Genomic DNA, 20,043 nt, shown 5'->3' with positions numbered 1-20,043 from the left:
GTTATTCTTCTTTTTTTTACAGAGCAGTAAATGTTATTCAATGTATTTAATGCACACATTAGGATTTACAGAGCAGTACATGTTATTCAATGTATTTAATGCACACATTAGGAAAGTCAAACCTCATCTTTATAGTAAGTAAGTATCTAGTATGTAAGGATGACCCAAAATGTAAGGTAAATGGCCAGTTATGTGACATCCAGCAACTGACTTGCAGGCTGTGTGGACGTTCTACATAAGAATTAAATAACACATTTGCATATCAGGAACCCTGGGGAACCCTGGGGAAAAACAAAAAACATGACCATTTCCAATGACACCCAACACAGTTGAAAATCTCCTGCAATACAATGTGAATACATGAGAACAGTTGAAAGCAGGGAAATTTCTGCTCAGAGCATGTGACTCCAATTTGTATACTCTTGAAATGTGTACAGCAAAAAGGTAAATAAATGCTGACTGTGGCCAACCCCCTCCAACAGGAAGGGTGGATCTACTGGGTCCTGACAAATGCCCCCCCGCACCACCCATCCTCTTATTATAACCTGTTGAATTATTAAATCCCCTTGCTCTTGCAGATGTCTTCTCCTACACTGACTACTGTGATGTATCTCGGGATGCCTTTCTGATAAACAAAAGAGAAGCTACATACCATTTCATTACAAGATGTCTGTTTACTTACTGTGGAAACCTCAAACCAGAGAATTACAGTTCTGCTTATAAAATGTAATCCTAGAGATGTGATTCTGTGTTGTTGTTGGTGCAACTGACTTTGGAATTAACAGGTTCAAATCTTCACAATCCTCTCAAAAAAGAGAGCAACCCTTAGATAGCCAAAACGGACATGGTGAAAAAAGCTTAATGATAACAATCTTCCCTTTTGTGTTTATACTGTGTTTCTGTGTATCCAATCTTTCACCAATGAATTAGAATGCACTGAAAAAATTACTTAATCCCAAACTACGCATTCAATTATGAACGTCTCCTTAATTAAAAAAAATATATATTCATATGTATTTAAATGGTTTTACTCAATATACTTATAATTGCATCCACAGTATACAATTCAATCTGGATATTATGCAAGAAATGTCTATACAAATGTTCTAACAACCCACAGTATCTTTAAAATCATCATCTATACATCATCATAATTCTTACTGGAATATTTCCAGGGCAAATATTCTATTACTTTTGAACACCCTCTATGCACCTTTAATTATACATATACATAAAAGTAAAAAACAAATCATTATTATACAAAAAGATAAATTCACTGGTTCAGTCCTTTATATAATATACAAATTATGTCGACACAGCATTTTGGCAGTTCCTGGAGTCAGTCTCCCTCCTTTTTCAGGACAAATTCACATGTAAGAAATGAAATGAAAAGGAGATTTATAGAGCGCAAAACATTAACCCAAGGGTGTCAAGGAGCTTGCTCATCAGACAGGATTGAACTAGGCGGTTCGAAAGCACCTTAAAGACTGAACAGCCATGTCTTCAAAGCCTTCCTGAAGGCCAACAGATGGGTTTCTTGTTTCAACCTCATTGGAAGAGAGCTTCATAATTTAGTCGCACCTACCAGAAAACTTCTCCCACCCCAGGAACATTTTTTGACCCTGGGTACAATCAGATCATGGGCAAAGGATGAACGAAGATGACGGACTGGAAGATAGGGTTGTAAATTCCGTTTTAGGAAACCAGGCCCTATGTCATGCATGGCCTTAAAAAGAATGCACAGAGCCTTAAACTCAATTTGTCTCTTTACTGGCAGCCAATGTAGATCTTTGAGCACCCTTGATACAGATCTGTGTCGTGGGATGTTCAACAAGAGCCGAGCTGCAGCATTCTGCACCACCTGTAGTTTAGACAGGCGCTTTTTTCGAAGTTTGATAAAAAGTCCATTACAATAATCTGCTCTAGATAGAACAAGTGCTGAGATCACTAGTTTGCGTAGCTCAGCTGGAATGAATAGGAGAATCTTTCTCAGAAGCTTTAGCGTCTAAAAGGAAAGAGAGGTAACCTGATTGACGTTCTTCACCTTGATTACTGGCGTTGGTAACAGACCCAACTCCAAGGGCCAGAGATCGGGGGACCAGAAATTGGTTTGGGCACCAAAAAGTAAGACCTCAGTCTTAATAGAATTAAGTTTTAAACAATTGGTAGCCATCCAGTCACCAACCTGACGAAGGCAGGTATGAAACTGTGCCATAGTGTCAGTGGGCGAGCCTGTCACTGAGACAATGATCTGCGTGTCATCGGCATAGGAGATAGCTGAGAAATAAGCTTAATTATAAAAGCAGTCATAACTAAAGGAGACAAAAAGAAGAACAGAAAGAAACCCCAATTAGTTTCAATTTTGAAATTAAGTCTCCTAAACGTCTTTGTTAAAAATCCATTTAGTTCAGCGCAAACTATCGATTTTCAACCTTACTGGGTAGGATGTGTCATAATAATTGGAACCCCTTTCTTGGGGGAGACAACGTTGTCACACATCGTTGGCAAACATAAAACAAAGAACAAAGCCCCTTTATAAAAAACTCTCATGCTATATCGATAGTGGCCCCACATCATGACCTAATAATGAAGTCCAGAGTTTATTAAGTAATAAATACCTTTCTTTAGACTTTATTCACTCTTTCCTTTAGAGGTTTATTCCAATAATGGAGATACAATCCTCTCTCAAACCAAATCATTCCTAAGAGATACACATATTGGATACTCAACATTGCGACTTGTAGACCGCCTATCCTCTGTAGTCCTTTCGATAAATATTACTTACTGCTCTATTCAATAATGTTTTTCAAATCAGAGTGAGTCCTTTGCTATGTTTTTCCTTTTGATATCATATAGAGATTGTATAAGAAATATTTGAATATAGTATGGCAACAACCTATTTCTTACACTACGTGGTCCATCGCTTACCCTTTCATTCATGGCAATCTCTCTCCTTTAAGTGGCTAGTGGCAATTCTTTACAATCGTTATATGTTTCCAGCATGTACTATTGTGAATCCGTAAATCATTTCTCTATACAGTTAATAATACCTGGTTGTGTGTGATCCAGAGTTTACTGGAGAAAAATTAGGAGATTAAATGCAGACTGGTTAGGCAATTGTCACTATTACAGTCCTGCTAGTTGTAGTTTTTGTTTTTTATTTCTATTTTGCTATGCACATTTTGTTATGGTACAAAAACATATTTATTAGCGTAATCCATCATTCACATGTCTAAATATTTCCGGACATATTAATAGGCGTATATGTTGTTTCACTGGCAGCATAACTGATCTAAAATGTAAAACCCTAAAGGCCTAATTACAGAAACATCGATCACCACGTGCCTCAAAGGCCTTTTAATAAACCATGGATATGGTCATTCTAATTATTTGGACCTTAGCGATTAGTTTGGGCTAGGCATCCATCCTGCAGATAACCTGAGGCACAATATGTGTAATAACGCAGGTTTGGCTGACAATGCCGTCGAGAATTTGGCCTGCACTACAATCATGGGAAAGTAGGCCGTTTATTTAAAAACCACAATACCTACTAGGTCGCCCATCGTAGATAACAAAATGCTGATCTGCATGCCCCCAAAAATCTAAAATTAGGATACAAATCCTCTCATTTCCACCTCAGCAACTAATATACATCTTTATCACTGGGTGTACACTAAAACTGGCTTTGTTATTATGCCCTTTACCGATACTAAAAATAATTATTTGGCACATTTAATTTGCCTAAAAGTCTCTAGTATATTTAACAACATATACCAGGCTTTGTCATGTAAATGCTACCAGTGGGCATGAGCACTAATTGTGCTGCGCACTAAAGTAGCACTGGAAAACATGTCTACAGGCCTGACAGTGCAGCCTTGGTGTGGAGTTTTAAACTACCATTTCGACCTGGCAAAGCAAACCTTTTCAAGGCGTACACTGTGTTTTTTTAAACGTATAAGTCACCCCTAAGGTCAGCCCTAAATGCCTTTAAGGCAGTGTGCATTGTATTTAAAATATAGGACATGTATAATTTATGTTTTACATGTTCTAGCACTTAAACACCTGCAAAGTAATGTATCACTGTGGAAAGGCTAACTCTCTCACAGTTTAACACTAGTTTACGATATTATCTTTAATAAGTGCTCATTTCAGTTTGTAATTCATAATCCAATTTAGTGGTCAAGTTGTATATAACTATTTAGGAAATTAGACATTTAGAAAGTTGTCAGTTTACTCCCTAAAACCAAAAGGCTTTTCTGCCAGTGTCCTTCTGTCACATGGCTCCTCGTGGCTCTCCTGTGGTGTGGTGAGAATGCTCCCAGACAGTGGACAAAATACCCTGCGAGTCGGGAGGGGGGCTCTTTCCTTGACAGGATGGACTGGGGGCTATACAAAGTCCCTTCCTGAGCTTTAAAGGATGCCTACCTTATAATTGCAAATGTAGCTCAAACCTTTTCCTGCCTCCAATTTGTCTCTCTCATCAGGATTGCACAAACCTCCTTGTGTGTAGAGGAACCGGACAGAACTGGTTTAGGGGTGGAAAAAGGCTTGCCTTCCACCCACAGGCTGGCACTGGACATACAAGTGGATCTTAGAACAGTCAGAAGAAGGACTGCCGTGCTGTCCGAAGAACCTGAAGGAAGACTGGATTTGTTTACCTTGAACCCAGGATCCCAAAAGTGACTCCAAGGGTCAGATAGCTGACCTCCTGCTGAGCTACAGGGACACAACAAGCTTCCAAGGGTCCATTCACTGCAACTACCAGTTCCAAATTGTTCTGCCCTGGACACTGCCGCTGGCCTCTTTTGGGATGAGTTTTAACCCCCCCCCCCCATTGTACCCTGAGGTCCTGGACCGTTCACTGGGGGGAACAACCTTTACAACGCAACTTTTACACCGCACTACCATTACAACGAAACTTTTACAACGCATGCGATGTTACAACGCATGCTTTTACAACGCAAGTCTTTACATCGACTTGCACTAGATGGCGTGCTAACATTAGAAATAGTGTAGTTTACTATCCAAACACCTTCCCTACTGCAACGTGGACTGGAGTTAGAATAGTAAATTACACATTTCTAATGTCAGCACGCCATCTAGTGTATGTCGATGTCAAGACTTGCGTTGTAAAAGCATGCGTTGTAACATCGCATGCGTTGTAAAACTTTCGTTGTAACAGCATGCGTTGTAAAAGCATGCGTTGTAACGTCATACATCCGTTCACTGGCATTAGAGTGTGCTCCTCCTGTCCCCAAACTGCAAAAAGTGGGACTTATATTAATTTGCCAACTTTATGCCTGCAGAACCGACAGTAACTGGAATTATTGGCACTTCCAAATATGCAGTTGCTAATGTTTAACTGATGGTCGACCTCATGGTTTTTCATGCTAATAAACTGGTGCAAAGATTTTGTGTGCTGTTTCATCTATCACTGGAGGGATTGACTAAAAACTTTCTAAAACAAAAACAATATATATAGTGATTTTTATAGTAGTAAATTTAAAAAAATCAATAAAAAAGGTATTTAATATACTATATTTTTAATAATTGTGTTACATGATATATATGTTTACATATATAAACATACACACATATATATGTATGTGTGTTTATACAAATAGATATTTATATATAGTATTAAATATTATTAGAATTTACTTAATTTACATTATATAAATGGTATATACTAAAATATTTATGATGTACTACTTTAAACTACATATATATTAAGCAATACTTTTGTATTTTTTTTAACAATACTATTGTGAACACTATTTTTTCGATATTTTTGTGTTTACCATTATTAGGATAGGAAATGGGTATTTTTGTAAACAACATTTTGACATTGATTCCAATATTATGTCAGTGATCCTTCCACCACGCATATTACCTTGTCGCTACTTTACCGTCTTTGTCGCTAGATCTGCTGAGTCTTCAGGTCTTCCTCATTAATGTTGATTCTCCGCTCCAGTATTCTAAAGTGAAATGGTATTTGGGTTCATTTTCATTTCTTAACGACGGTAACTAACTTTAACACTGATAGGTAGAATGACCCCAAAACTGAAAAAAGAAGCAATCACTGGTAGTTAACAAGACTGATGATAACTCAGAACCAAGGTTTATCAAGTCAGGGCTAAACGATGTGCGCTAGGCTGACAGAGGGACACAATTACATTATCACATGAATGTATGGCCTCATTACTAATTAGTCTGTCGTGTGATCGATCGTATGCATAGTTTATTTGTATACGCCACACAAATAATAGGATCTCAAGTATTTTGCAGCCTCTGTCAGATTAACTCTCAATTAAAGGGACCTAATTCCGAATTCTATGTTATCGCTAATTTCATGAGACAAGCAATGAATCCCTTTTACATAGACATAAGTAACAGTCCAAGGTCCAGAGGATACAGATAAGGATTTCAGCAAGAAAAACATAAAGAAATCCATAAAAATTGTTCGAGCACCCCATAATTCATTTTGCTGCTCTCCAGTATGGCATGAAATTGTGAGCAGATGTTCTATAGCTCTGTGGTATATTTAGTCTTTTTGCAAGTGCCTCATTAATGCACGGTGTTTACGCAGTGAATGTTGGAATATATACATCCGTTCCAGCTTCCTAAAATGTTTATCGTCTTGTGCTCCCAGCTGTTCAGCTACTGAGGATGAATAGCCCAAACATCACGCATGTTAGTACGCAGCACACAGTGGTGTAAATTCCCTTTCAATTATATGAAGGTTAATCAAACGCCGGATAAACTCTACACAAGCATTACTGACTGTGGTTTTATTAATCAGTTATGCAGCACCTGGGTCGACTCGAAGTGCGAACCAAAATCAGCTCTGGCAAACATTTTCACACCGGCACCAAATAAAATGTTCAAACCATCTATGCACCTTGATATTCCTTTCTCAGCCTTTCTCACTCCCTTTTTCTGTTTCTCTCTCTCCTCTTTGGTCGGTTGTGTCTGCTGCAAAGCACCGTGGGAGCTGCACATCGAGACAGTGGCCGTTGACCATCATAAACCAGCCTCCAATGTCTCCAGCCCCGGCCCCCTGGGGAAATGCGGACAGAATAAATGACCAACCCGGCCCTAAACAGTACAGTGTATATTCTGCAGCTCTCAATGTTAAATCAGCTCTAAGCTTCAAAGCTCTCTTCCTGGACCCGAGACAAGTGCACATACCTATAGCTGAGCGTGAGCACCATCACGTGGCAGCAGTTACAGAACACCCATGCTGTGCTTAACCTACCTAGAGCAGTTGGCGTGCAACGTGCTGTCATTAAGTCATTAAGACAAAGTGTCATAGTTGTTAATTTCCTGCTGTATTTTTGTTGGTACTGTTGGCATCGCTTAGTACTTTCGTCATTAGCACATGCGAATACCACGCTCTCTCATTAAGTTGAAATCCGGCGTATGCCTCCTCCAGCTGCATATCTGATGAGCATATTCTCCCAGCATGGCTGCGGGAGGCTGCTAACAACAGATGCTATGATACAGGCAGGGACCGTGACTCACATTGTAGGTAATGGTCTGTGGTTATAGGACGGGGTTTCGAAACCTGCATCTGCTTCGCAGAGTTTTCAGCTCATTTTCTGTCGTTCGTTCTGCAGACATTTTCATTTTTAGTCATGTATTTGTATTCAGTGTCAAGCTATTGTCATGCTCTTCTTTGTACTTTTCGCCTAGAAATATTTCATACTATGGCTTGCAATTGTTTGAAGGACCATATGTAGTCCTGATGCAGTCTCATATGAAACTATCAAGCCTTAAATGTCTTAGACTAAGAATCCAAGAGAAGATGGAAGAAGCCCTGCGAGGAATGAAAGTGCGTAAATTGTGCCAAAATTAGTAGTGGAATGAGATGAGGCTTGAAGATCCATCACCAACTGATCAAGGTCATAGTGTTGTATAATGGGGGCAAATCAGTAAATTAAGAATATTTTATAATCCTTAACTATTTCAAGTAAGGACAGTTCTTGACAATAGTCATATAGAAAATCAATTTTCAGAATACCCATCTATGTAAAGGCTGATTGCACACTTTCTTTCATATCCATATTGCACCTCAACCTTCTGGTCATTCCCCCTTTTCAGAAGAAGAGGCGAGGAGGTGCTAGATTCTCTATACTAGCCCCTCGATTCTAGAAATCCCTTCCATCTGATATCAGATCAATGGCCCATTGCTCCAGATTTAGGTAACTCCTGAAAACATGGTTGTTTACTGAAGCATATAAATGAGTTTATGAGCTGCAAGGTATGTTCTTCAATCAGTGCCAAGAAACCTGTTGGTGTATTTGCGCTTTATTTATATTTTTAACATAACATCCAAGTGTGGAATGGTCACTACATCACTGTTTTAAGAAGAAACACTCAATTGAAACCGAATTTCACAGCTTTTTTCTTCTTCTTCTTCTTGGAACACCTCAAGATTTGCAAAGGCTTTCTTCCAAGAAGGTGCTTTCACAAGGATGACGTGCTTTTTTGGACCATTCAGATTACTTCAGTAATCCATAAGATCTCAGATGTCTATCAAAGGAACTTACATGTGCAATAGTATGGAGCTATTCTGCATAACACACATTGTTGGATTTAATGAACATGCAGATATTCTACATTCAGGAGACTGTGTTGCTGAGGAAGACTGATGTTGGGCTTTGGTGTTCCATTTCCTATTAAAGTGTAATAATCACATGTGTACATAAGCTAAAATGTAAAAAGAAAAATGTTGAGATGGCTCACATCAGCATCAGAAAAACCTTCACTCAACCCCTCGTCACGATCCAGCTGGACTACGGCAATACACTCTACAGTAGAAGCACCACCCAAATCCCGAAGAGGTACTCCAGATTATTCAGAACTCAGCTGCCATATTCATCCTCAACCTCCCCAAATGGACCCACATCACCCCCTAACTTCAGAAACCTCCACTGGCTTATCATCCATGTCAATTTAAAATGCTGATACATGCCTATAAGGCTCTCCAGGACCAAGGACCAGCACACATCAACCACCTCCTGAACTTTCATCAACCCACCAGACACCTGCGCTCCGCCTCCCTCGCCTTTGCACAGACTCCCAGCCTCTGCCAAAGCCACAGTGGAAGACAATCCTTCTCCTACCTCTCTGTCAAGTTCTGGAACAACCTTCCCCTCGACCTCTGCACATCAACCTATCTCCCAGAATGAAGAAAGGGACCCAAGACCTGGCTTTTCGACTGATCCCAGCAAAAATCTAGTGTCTGGATACCCTTTTGGGTCATTAGAAGCACTACACAAATCCGAGTTGTTTGATTACAAGAGTTAAAAGAACTGGTTTTGCTGCATGAGCTTTTCTCACTCCCAATCTGGCTTTTGCAGCAACCACAGCACCGGGACCGCTCTACTCACCGCCTCAGACGACATCCACACCCTCTTTGACCAAGGACACACCACGGCCCTGATCCAGCTCGACCTCTCTGCAGCGTTCAACACCGTCTCCCACCGCACACTCACCGCCAGACTCCACGACGCCGGCATACAGGGAACCGCCCTCGACTGGATCTGTTCCTTCCTCACCGGTAGAACCCAAAGAATCAGACTGCCACCCTTCCTCTCCGAACTCACAGAAATCAACTGCAAAGTATCCCAAGGACCGTTACTCGGCCCTACGCTCTTCAACATCTACATGGCCCCCCTCGCCAGCATCGTCAGACACCACAGACTCAGCATAGTATCCTATGCTGACGACACCCAACTCATCCTCTCTCTCACCAAGGACCCCATCACCACCAGACTCAACTTCCAGGAACGAATGAAGGATGTCACAATCTGGATGAGCAGCAGCTGCCTGAAGTTCAACACGGAGAAGACAGAGGTCCTTGTTCTCGGACACTCCCGCTCCACATGGGACAACACCTGGTAGCCCACCGCCCTCGGCAGCCCCCACACGGACCTCGCCCAAAACCTTGGCATCGTACTTGACTCTTCACTCTCCATGCCCGACAGGTCAAGGCCATTGCCTCTAGGTGTTTCAACACCTTCCCCATCCTCCAAAAGACTTTCAAATGGATGCCCCATGAATCAAGCTGGACTTCGGAAATGCCCTCTATGCCAGGATCAACAAGTCGCTGCTCTGCAAACTCCATACCATACAAAACACCACAGCCAGACTCGTCCTCGGCATCCCCTGACACGAACACATCACCCAGCACCTGCGCAACCTCCACTGACTCCCCGTTGAGAAGAGAGATGCTTTCAAGATACTGACCCACGCCTACAAATGCATCCGCAGCACCGGACCCTAATACCTCAACAAGAGAATCTCCTTCCACGTACCCAAGAGAAACCTCTGATCCGCCGACCTCCCCCTCGCTGCAACCCCACCAATCTGCAAAGCCAGAACAGGTGGAAGGGCATTCACCTACATCGCGGCCAAGACCTGGAACGAGCTCCCGATCAAAATCAGACGCGCCCCCTCCCTGAACATCTTCAGGAAGACACTTAAGACCTAGTTCTTCAACTGAACAGAGCTGCTTACCCCTCACACACCTTGAGAACCTCACGGGTGAGTAGCGTTCTTACAATTCCCCTGATTGATTGATTGATCATGAGACGATGGACTCCATTTGAAATGTACAAAGATCATAGACTGTGGCCAGATAGGCCCCGATTCACAGAACTAACTTAAGACAAAATCCTAAACTTACAACAATTTTGGTATTCACAGAATGCACTTACTACTTCTGGTATTCACAGAATGCACTTACTAATTTTGGCATTCACAGAATGAACTTACTACTTTTGGTATTCACAGAATGGACTTACGGCTACTAACTTTACGTCCGCACTCGGGCCGGAATTTCCGCTCCTGGAGCGGGAATTCCGCACCTGAGCGGGAATTCCGCTCCCGGGACGGAATCTCTGCCTACGGCCCGGAATCTCCGATTCCGGGCCGGAATGCACAAACTGTGGAAGTTGATCATTTTAGCCAAGGGTAAACACCTGTCCAAGTGCCTACCATCCCCCACCATGGATCAGCTGACACACTGCAGCCAATTCCAGCCAATAGCTCCATTTTGCCATGATGTTGCAAGCGCCTACCATCCCCCACCACGCTCCAGCTGAAGCCAATTACCACTAATTGACCAGCACCACAAAACATATAAAAGCAGCACACATTGAAGGAACAGGTTTGGCCACAGAGAGTTTGTGTTCACAACTCTGACATCGCCAGAGAAAAATGGAACTAATGAGGAGAAAGAAGAACTTCACTGCAGAGGAGACCACCATGCTTGTGGAGTATATAGTGAGGCACCACAAACGCCTATATGGACTCCCACCCTACTGCACCAGTGGCACACAGAAGGCATCCCACAGCATTGGGGGAGGAGAGGCGCACAATCCAGGACATCAAGAAGAAGTGGCAGGATGAAAGGCAGAGGGTGAAGGAGAAGTACTCCAGGATCGAATTAAACAGGATCCTCCCTGCTGCATACTCTGGACCCCCCATCCGTCTCCCCCCACTGGAGGAGGATATCCTTACCACAATACACCCCCACTCGGTCCATGGGCTGTCTGTTAGTGACGTCCTCTACGTGGTATCAGGTAAATGGGATGAAAAGAAAAAGTGCATGAAAAGATTGTCTGTGTTGCACTGTCATTGTGAGTAAGGAAATTGTCCAAAGTGTATACAAAAATATAGTCAGTCAGAGCTTCATGTGTCACCCTCTGTATGTAGCACCACAAGTCCCATAATCCTTTGCATTAGAAATGGCAAATCCCTCCCTCACTTTTGAAAACATGGGCACAGTACTGCTACCGTATATACACAACCCTGCTAAGTAGTAATTGACTAATATTAGTAGGGATGCGCCAGTAACAATGCGACACGCAATTCAACCCTTGCACCACCCCGGATGCGTCGCATTTACAATGCGGTGCACTGTGGCACAGGGATAGACAGATGTGTGTTGCTTCTGATGGCATTAGGGGGGTGCTTTGTTGGAGTCATGTCGCAAGTGTGACGCAACTCCAACAATGTCCATGGACCGCCCATACCTAATGTGCTGTGCCACTCCTTACGTCTGCTTCAAGCAGGTGTAAGGTTCCGTCACAGCGGCCTCTGAAAAGTGACTCCGTGAAATCTTGTAGATTTCACTGCATCACTTTTACGAGGCATATCCCAAAGGAACGCCTACCCTGCCTACATCAAAGCTGACGCTGGTTTAATGTTGCACATGGCATCACAACGTGACGCATCCCCAAAGATGCGTCACGTTGTGAATAAGTCGAATGCGTTGCTTGTTTTATACCACCGCTGTGTCACAGAAGTGACACAACGGCGGTGTAAATGTTTTTCAAGGGGCTTGTAAACCTGCCACAAATTATCCAAGAAGTAAATCACCCTGTGCCAACCTAAATCACAAAGCAGAAGGTGAGAGAATCATCAGATCAAAATATGTCATACACATATTCTGTTGTTCATTTCCCACCCTGCCACGTCATTACATCCCCAACGAACCACTGCTCCTACCTGCCCCGTCTGCGGCAGTACTTCACAACACTGTAAGCATGCAGAACATATGGGGAAATCCCTGAAAAGTTCCACAAGCACATTTCCCATTTGGTTACTTTCCTCTCTTCTCACCCATTGACACATTTAGCCAGAGCACAGACAACTGCAGTTGCAGAGGTCCCTGCATCTACTGAGAGGAATCAACATTGTACAGATAAAGGCATACCACCCTCACTAACTGGTAAGTCAAACTGGCCAGGAGACGGTCAAAATGCATACATTGTCAGGAGACGACAGAGGGACATATAGTGCCCACATATGAAAGTCAACCAGAGATGAAAAAATAGCTTCATTACTATTGGATTTGTCAATGGTCATTCACCTTTAGCAAATGACATTTGTGAACAGCGAAAGACAAAATATAACATGTCTTGGCTCATCATACCTTTGTGTAACCTTGTGGAACATAACATGTATTTCACCAACAGTCCCAGACCTGGGAATCCAATCCTGTAATCGAGTGCCACATCTAGTCAAAAGGGTGTCCCCACTATATTGTAATAGTGTCTGTAGACCTAATCAAGAAATCCAATTTGCACAAATATGGTAATGATGAACAAGAAGTGAGATACCAGTGTCAGTAGTATTGACAATGTATCCACTGTCCAACTTCGAATGCTCCCAATATACATTAAATTGCCCAGTCCACACAGCTGGTCATGTACTTCTTACATTGGCAGGCTTTTTTGTTGGCCATCAACAAAACACGATAGTGGACCTTACCTCGTAGTCATGTCATTGTGATATAGGTTGCATCTAGGTAATGGGCCCATTCTAAGTTATATGTGGGATCACTCATGATATTAAGTATAACACACTTCTGCAACGGTGGTGCCCTCAACTGCTTGTGCTCATCCTTTGTGCCAGAAATTGAGTGCATCACATGTGGCTGCAGAAATGTAAAGTTGAAAAACACACTTATCATTGTAGGTACAATGAGGTCCTCCCAGAATCAAAGGCACACACTGACGTCTGCTACAAGGTTGGCTGTGACATCTGTTCAGCGACCACACACTGTTCCGGTGCTGGGCCAAGGTAAGTAAACCCAAGAATAATTCAGGCTGAATGCTCATTAAATGTGCCTTTCACCTCCACTGTATGTTGTATGTGTTGTACAACACTGTTGTCCTGCATCACAATATGCTCACACATGGCATTTGAACACATGCCAGATCAGACCCTGTTGGCTAATGAAAGGATGACACACAATGTATGCCAAGTGAGTGCAGAATGGATATACATTAGTACAATGTGTCATATGAAGTGACCAAAACACAACCGGCTGCAATTCAATGATAGGAAAAATCCCTAGCAAAATATATATGGTTAAATCATAATGAAATTGGTATGGCTGAGGCCCACACTGATGCCAGCTGTGTACCTTTGAGATGGGTGTAGGGGCTGCTTAGGTGAATCTTCATGCAGTTACACCTGCAAAATAACTTGGCTGAAGAGCAACACGCTAATCCAGTGCAGGCGGAAAGCATCAAAGCTTCTCATCTTATCCGCAATGTGTGATCATAACCAAATGTTGCATTCTGCTTGCCTCCTCTTCTACCGTATTCACATGTATGGGTGAGTGTTTGACATATGAGGTTTGGATGTCTGCTGTACAAGACACCATCCAACACCAGAGTATGCAAAGAGAGGACACTCAAAGGATGGACATAAGAGATCTGTGTTCTCTCATTCAAAAATGAGCTGTGTGACTTCATAGATAGGGAAACACAAATGAGCAACATCATGTCCCTGACTACTGCACATCTCACACATGAACTCCTTTCTGACTTGTTAACAGACAACATTACACTCATGAAAAATGTTAGTCTTAATGGTAAAGGTGAAATCAGTGTAATGCGGAGGAGTCCGGGTCATTTATCCCCTTCGTTGAAATATCAGTAACCTTCTCATGCACGTTTGTCTGTTGATGTGTCATCTAATTGATGTCAGTGCTGCATGGAGGTAACAGCTGGCAAATTGTAACAACCATTGGGTCAGCTACTGAAACATTATCCAAATACGTTGACTCTATGCTACGTCCGTATATCCCTAAAATAAAATCTTACATAAGGGATACCACGGCTATTATCAACAAGGTGGAACAGTTACACTTTCATGAGGCAACGCAAATACTTGTAACCATGGATATAGAGGCCTTGTATAGCAACATTCCTCAGGCAGCTGCATTAGAAGCAGTGGGTTGGTTTATTGAAGCTTTTAACATAGATTGTCCCACGCAATTCATTTTGGACTGTCTGCATACTGTATTGCAAGAAAATACTTTTGAATTTAATGGGTCACTGTTCCAGCAGACCAAGGGAGTCAGTATGGGGGCTTCATGTGCCCCAACAGTGGCGAACATTTTTATGGCACATTATGAGCATAAGTACATCTAAAATGACGTTGCCCCATTTAGCGAATCCATTACAAGTTGGTCTAGGTTCATAGATGATTTCTTTTACATCTGGAATGGAACCAATGAGGATCTTACGGATTTTGTCTCATGGCTGAATCTCTGTGACACTAACATTCGGTTTGTGGCAACGAGTGACAGACAAAGTGTTGAATTTCTTGACGTTACCATCAAAGTCAATGAACAGAAGCTTTCAGTTGACTTATTTACAAAGCCCACTGCTCGCAACACGTTATTACATTTTTCCAGCTATCACCCCAAGACACAAAAAATCACCATCCCATTTGGGCAGTTCCTACGTCTCCGTAGAAACTGTACCAATCTGTCCGATTACGACAAGCAGTCCTGTGTTATGAAAGCAAAATTTATAGCTAGGGGGTACCCTAGAAGATTGGTCCGTGACTCTTACAAGAGAGCACGGTACTATGATCGTCAATATCTTCTTGGTGACAAAACCCCTAAACAACAGGATCGGCTTGTATTTATTACACGACATTCGACGATGAATAACACCATACGTCAGATTGTCAATTCTAATTGGCATATCTTAAATGCCACAAGAGACAAATCAGACTATTTGGCAAAACCCATGTTTGCGTACCGTAAGAACAAAAATCTTAAGGACCTCATAACAAGATCTCGGATGCGACAAATTCCACCGATCATGTCACAAACTACCCTACATGGACTGCCTGCTGTGAAAGGGAATTTTAAATGCATGTCATGCATAGCTTGTAAATTTGCTTTGGAAGTCAAACAATATTCCATCAATGGAGTCACTGTAGACCTACAAAGCCTGGCTAATTGCAAAACAGCAAATATCATCTATGCAATCTTGTGTCCCTGCAATAAAACATATGTAGGTGAGACATCCAGATCAATGACTACACGATTAACAGAACATAGATCGGCCATCAGGACGAAAAAGTTACAAGCACCGCTGGTACAACATTTTATTGATCTCAACCACACGACAGAAGACATACGATGGTTGATTCTAGAAAAGATCAACATCAGTGGACCCAAAGGGACTGAAATTCGCAAAAGGAGGGAGGTCTTTTGGATATTTTCCCTTGATACATACAAAAGAGGCCTCAACAATGAAATCCCATGGAGCCAAGCAATTCGCTTCAATAACTAACGGGTGTTTAATCCAGACAATGATGAAGAATTACATGACACATAGTCTTTGATTCTCCAGACTATACAGGGGGTAGTTGTTAATCTTAACCTCAAGCAATGTGTGTCACCATGGCACATTATTACAAGGGTTCATTGTCCAATATGCCAACCATCTCATGCAACATTTTCCCTTTTTTATCTCTTCGGGAGTTTCATTGTCAATATCCCACAAACCACCCCCATTTGCTTGTTTGGGTTTTATGAACCCCGGTTTAGGTAGAGACAACATGCGGGGCATTTTTGGAACATTGAGTCCTTCCTAACTTTTCGTTGCCGGTTTTCGCTCCAAAAACTCTAAGTCGAGATAGATCTGACATGCAGGTGATTCCCGTAACTATTGGTTCTCTATAACAGCATGATTCATTCTAATGTTTTATAGATAACCCACACCATGGGTTATACATACTACGAGACTGCAAGCCAGAACTGCACTGTCCACTTCGGATTTATCATATTATGTATAACCTAGCGGCATTTGCTTTACTCGTGTTAGCGCTTTTTGTGGTGCGCATCAATTTATTTACATATCAGGCCATAACTCTGTCACCAAACTGATGTTACCTTTCCATCCCCCATAGTAACTAAGGGATACAACATTAGCTTGAAATGGCGCCTGGTTGTTCACCTTGTTGACACCAGTCACGATATGTTAATATGGGTATGTACCATTGGACGCCATAGGACATCGCTCGCGGGCTTTAACCTATCACTGATGGATAGAGGGGTTATATAGGAACTCTGGCGAAATGGTCCTGTCTTTACTGCTATTACGGAAGCGGAAACAGCGGCCACCAGTTTGATGGAGGACTAACAGAACCGGGTAGGTACGCTTAGACCGTCTGTTCAGTGATTATTAAGCATAGTCCTGATATCAGGTTGGCGCATTAAGCCATTAGAATGCAGACATCGTTAATCTACTAACCTATTTACAGATAGGAGGGGCTTTTTGTCACGTATTAAGACTTTGAGTCTAGTTGGCTGACTATTAGAAGTAACCTGTACGAGTTTGCTTAGAAGCAATACGTCATACTTGTAGATAATACGTTAACTATAGCATCCATTGGCGTAGTGCTCTATACACCATGTGATATGCCGGCGGTATAAAGCATATGCACTTTCTTATAGATTGCGGTGCTGTGCTCCAAAACAGAAGCAGTAACTCTCACTCGAAGCTCCAAGGGAGCATCTGGTTGGCGTATATTTGGGACATCACAGCGATCATTAGTAAGTGCACACGTATTAAGACTTTGAGTCTAGTTGGCTGACTATTAGAAGTAACCTGTACGAGTTTGCTTAGAAGCAATACGTCATACTTGTAGATAATACGTTAACTATAGCATCCATTGGCGTAGTGCTCTATACACCATGTGATATGCCGGCGGTATTAAGCATATGCACTTTCTTATAGATTGCGGTGCTGTGCTCCAAAACAGAAGCAGTAACTCTCACTCGAAGCTCCAAGGGAGCATCTGGTTGGCGTATATTTGGGACATCACAGCGATCATTAGTAAGTGCACACGTATTTTCCATATCTACGCTTACGGGTGGTTCTGATACGAGCACTGGGCTTTTTTCTACTATATTACATAAAGCCGGTTTTTATTTTCTTTTTCTTCGTTCTCTTCTCCTTTCTAGATGCGTCCTGGTAATTAGCAACGCACCTACTTATGCCAATTAGTCACGTGTGATCCCTCGTGACTCTATGTACATTTCTGATTAAATTGGACATAAAAGACACCTCTAGGAAAAGTAGAGGACGTCGTACCAGCGAAAACTTGATTTAGGAACCATTGACCCTCAAGAACGCTAGGTAATTTAGGTTTCTTTTCATCTTGGTCCCATCTCACCATTGTACACATTTTATATACCAGTAAACTGTTTCTAATTATGTGTACACGTAGTATTCATGCGAACATAGGGGGCCTGTACAATTAATTTGAATGGCTGGTTTACCGTTTTCAGATACGCTGGCATAGGTTCGGGCCAGTCCGCGTGATCAAACGGGTGGTGGTGCATTCCTCGCGCCTGACCACACAGTCTCATACCATCGACATCAGATTAATCACTATAAGGTATGTAATCCTCAGGCCAGTTATAACCCTTATCGAGTCAACAAGCATAAATTAGGACATTTGATGCTAAATCAGATTTTCACCCTTTACCATGCTGGTAACTATACTATGAGGGCTAAAAATATCACGGTCAATGGGGGAGGACTTTAGATTCAACTTTTTTACTATATTCCTGGTGGTGTACACTACATATTGTATACGTTGGTTCTGAGACACCACGAATTTTATAATAGAACTGGAGGTAGCTTGCATGAATATGTAAATAATGTATGATGAATAGATTTGTTTCTTCCTTTTTTATTGATTGTGCACTCGAGTCATTTTTTTGTATATAAACGATTATAGTTTGTTTTTTCTTATTATGTTATAGGAGCTAAAGAATCATGGCTACCTGAGGAAGACTGAACGCCGAAACGCGCGTAGATCTAATAGAGCCATGTTCAAAAGAACTTATTTGTTGATATTAAATGGAATGTAATTGATCAATCAAATATACAATGATTTAGTACCCATAATGGGAATAGTTTGCTGCAGATCAGAGCTTATAAATTCTCCCTACTTCCACGGACAGAGTAATTTCATACGCACATACACTCATCATACGCTAGGGCCCTTCACACCGACATTCATTCTATTACTCTATCCACACTGAATATATGAGAGAATCCTTAAATCAATCTGCACCTAATCGGAGGTCAATGCAACCAAATTGATTTGTCTTGAGTCATGATTTAAACAGTTTAAACACATTTGAGATCTCAATAATATGACAAAGAAATAACCACCCGACACTGAAATTCAAACAAGAAATTACTTTATCTAAATTAATTCATAAAGAAAGTTATTCAATTGCAAAATCATTATTCTCATATTTACCTATTCTAGCTAAATGTCGTATTTTAGGTCAGGACAGGTCTCTCGGTAAAGAATCAAAGTCTCTCGAGTCGCCGTCCTCTCAATCAGCATCGATCCTCTTGAGCATAAGTTCAGGAAGAAGTGGCCTAAAACCCTCTCTAGTCTAACAATATTTATACCAAAATTTACATATTAAAAGTTACAAACAAACTCTAAACGTCCGCTGAGCAGAGCGAGCAGGAAAGGATGTTAGCTCGCAACATTTAGGAAAATCTTCACTCTCAGATATCTCAAAAATAAAAACACGGAAAAAGGAAGTCACAACTAGATTTGCAACATCCATGGATGCTCTTCTCCGGAATTATTTCACTCGCAGTGAAGCCACCGCAAGTTTATCAAAAATGTTCATTTGTGACAAATGTTCTCCTCCAAGGATATCTGGCGACGATCCCAGAGTTGTCGTCCTTTCATAACTTTTAGCTCAGACAGAGGCCGAGGTCACGTTCAACCATATTCAGCGAGGCCTCTCTTCATATTTCATCTACTCAAATGCAGGCTGTAGATGTCGGCCATTTCTCAACAGGCCAAAATGGACAACTTAATTAAAAAGAAACACAAAACAACATTACTACATCGTATTGATTATACAGTGTTAATTCCCACTAATACCCTTATGTGTATGTATTTATCTAGCCATTTGCGACATAAAAAAGCATTAAAGCATATTATTTTAAAGCGCAATCACATAACAAATAGTTCACTTATTAATTAAGCCATGCAATTGCATTCCCACGTATAGTTCTTTCATTAGTAAGGTTGATTAATTAAAACACTCGACAAAACTTAATATCTAGTAATTAATTATTAGTAATTTTAATTAAGACATATAAAAATATAAGCTGATGTTCGGGTTTAAATAGAAAACCCTGCTCCAGCACACACGCACTCCCACAGACCTGC

The sequence above is a fragment of the Triturus cristatus genome, chromosome 6 (assembly GCF_964204655.1).
Source record: "Triturus cristatus chromosome 6, aTriCri1.1, whole genome shotgun sequence".
In the NCBI taxonomy this organism is placed as follows: Eukaryota; Metazoa; Chordata; class Amphibia; order Caudata; family Salamandridae; genus Triturus; species Triturus cristatus.
Note: the sequence above shows the minus strand (reverse complement) of the source record.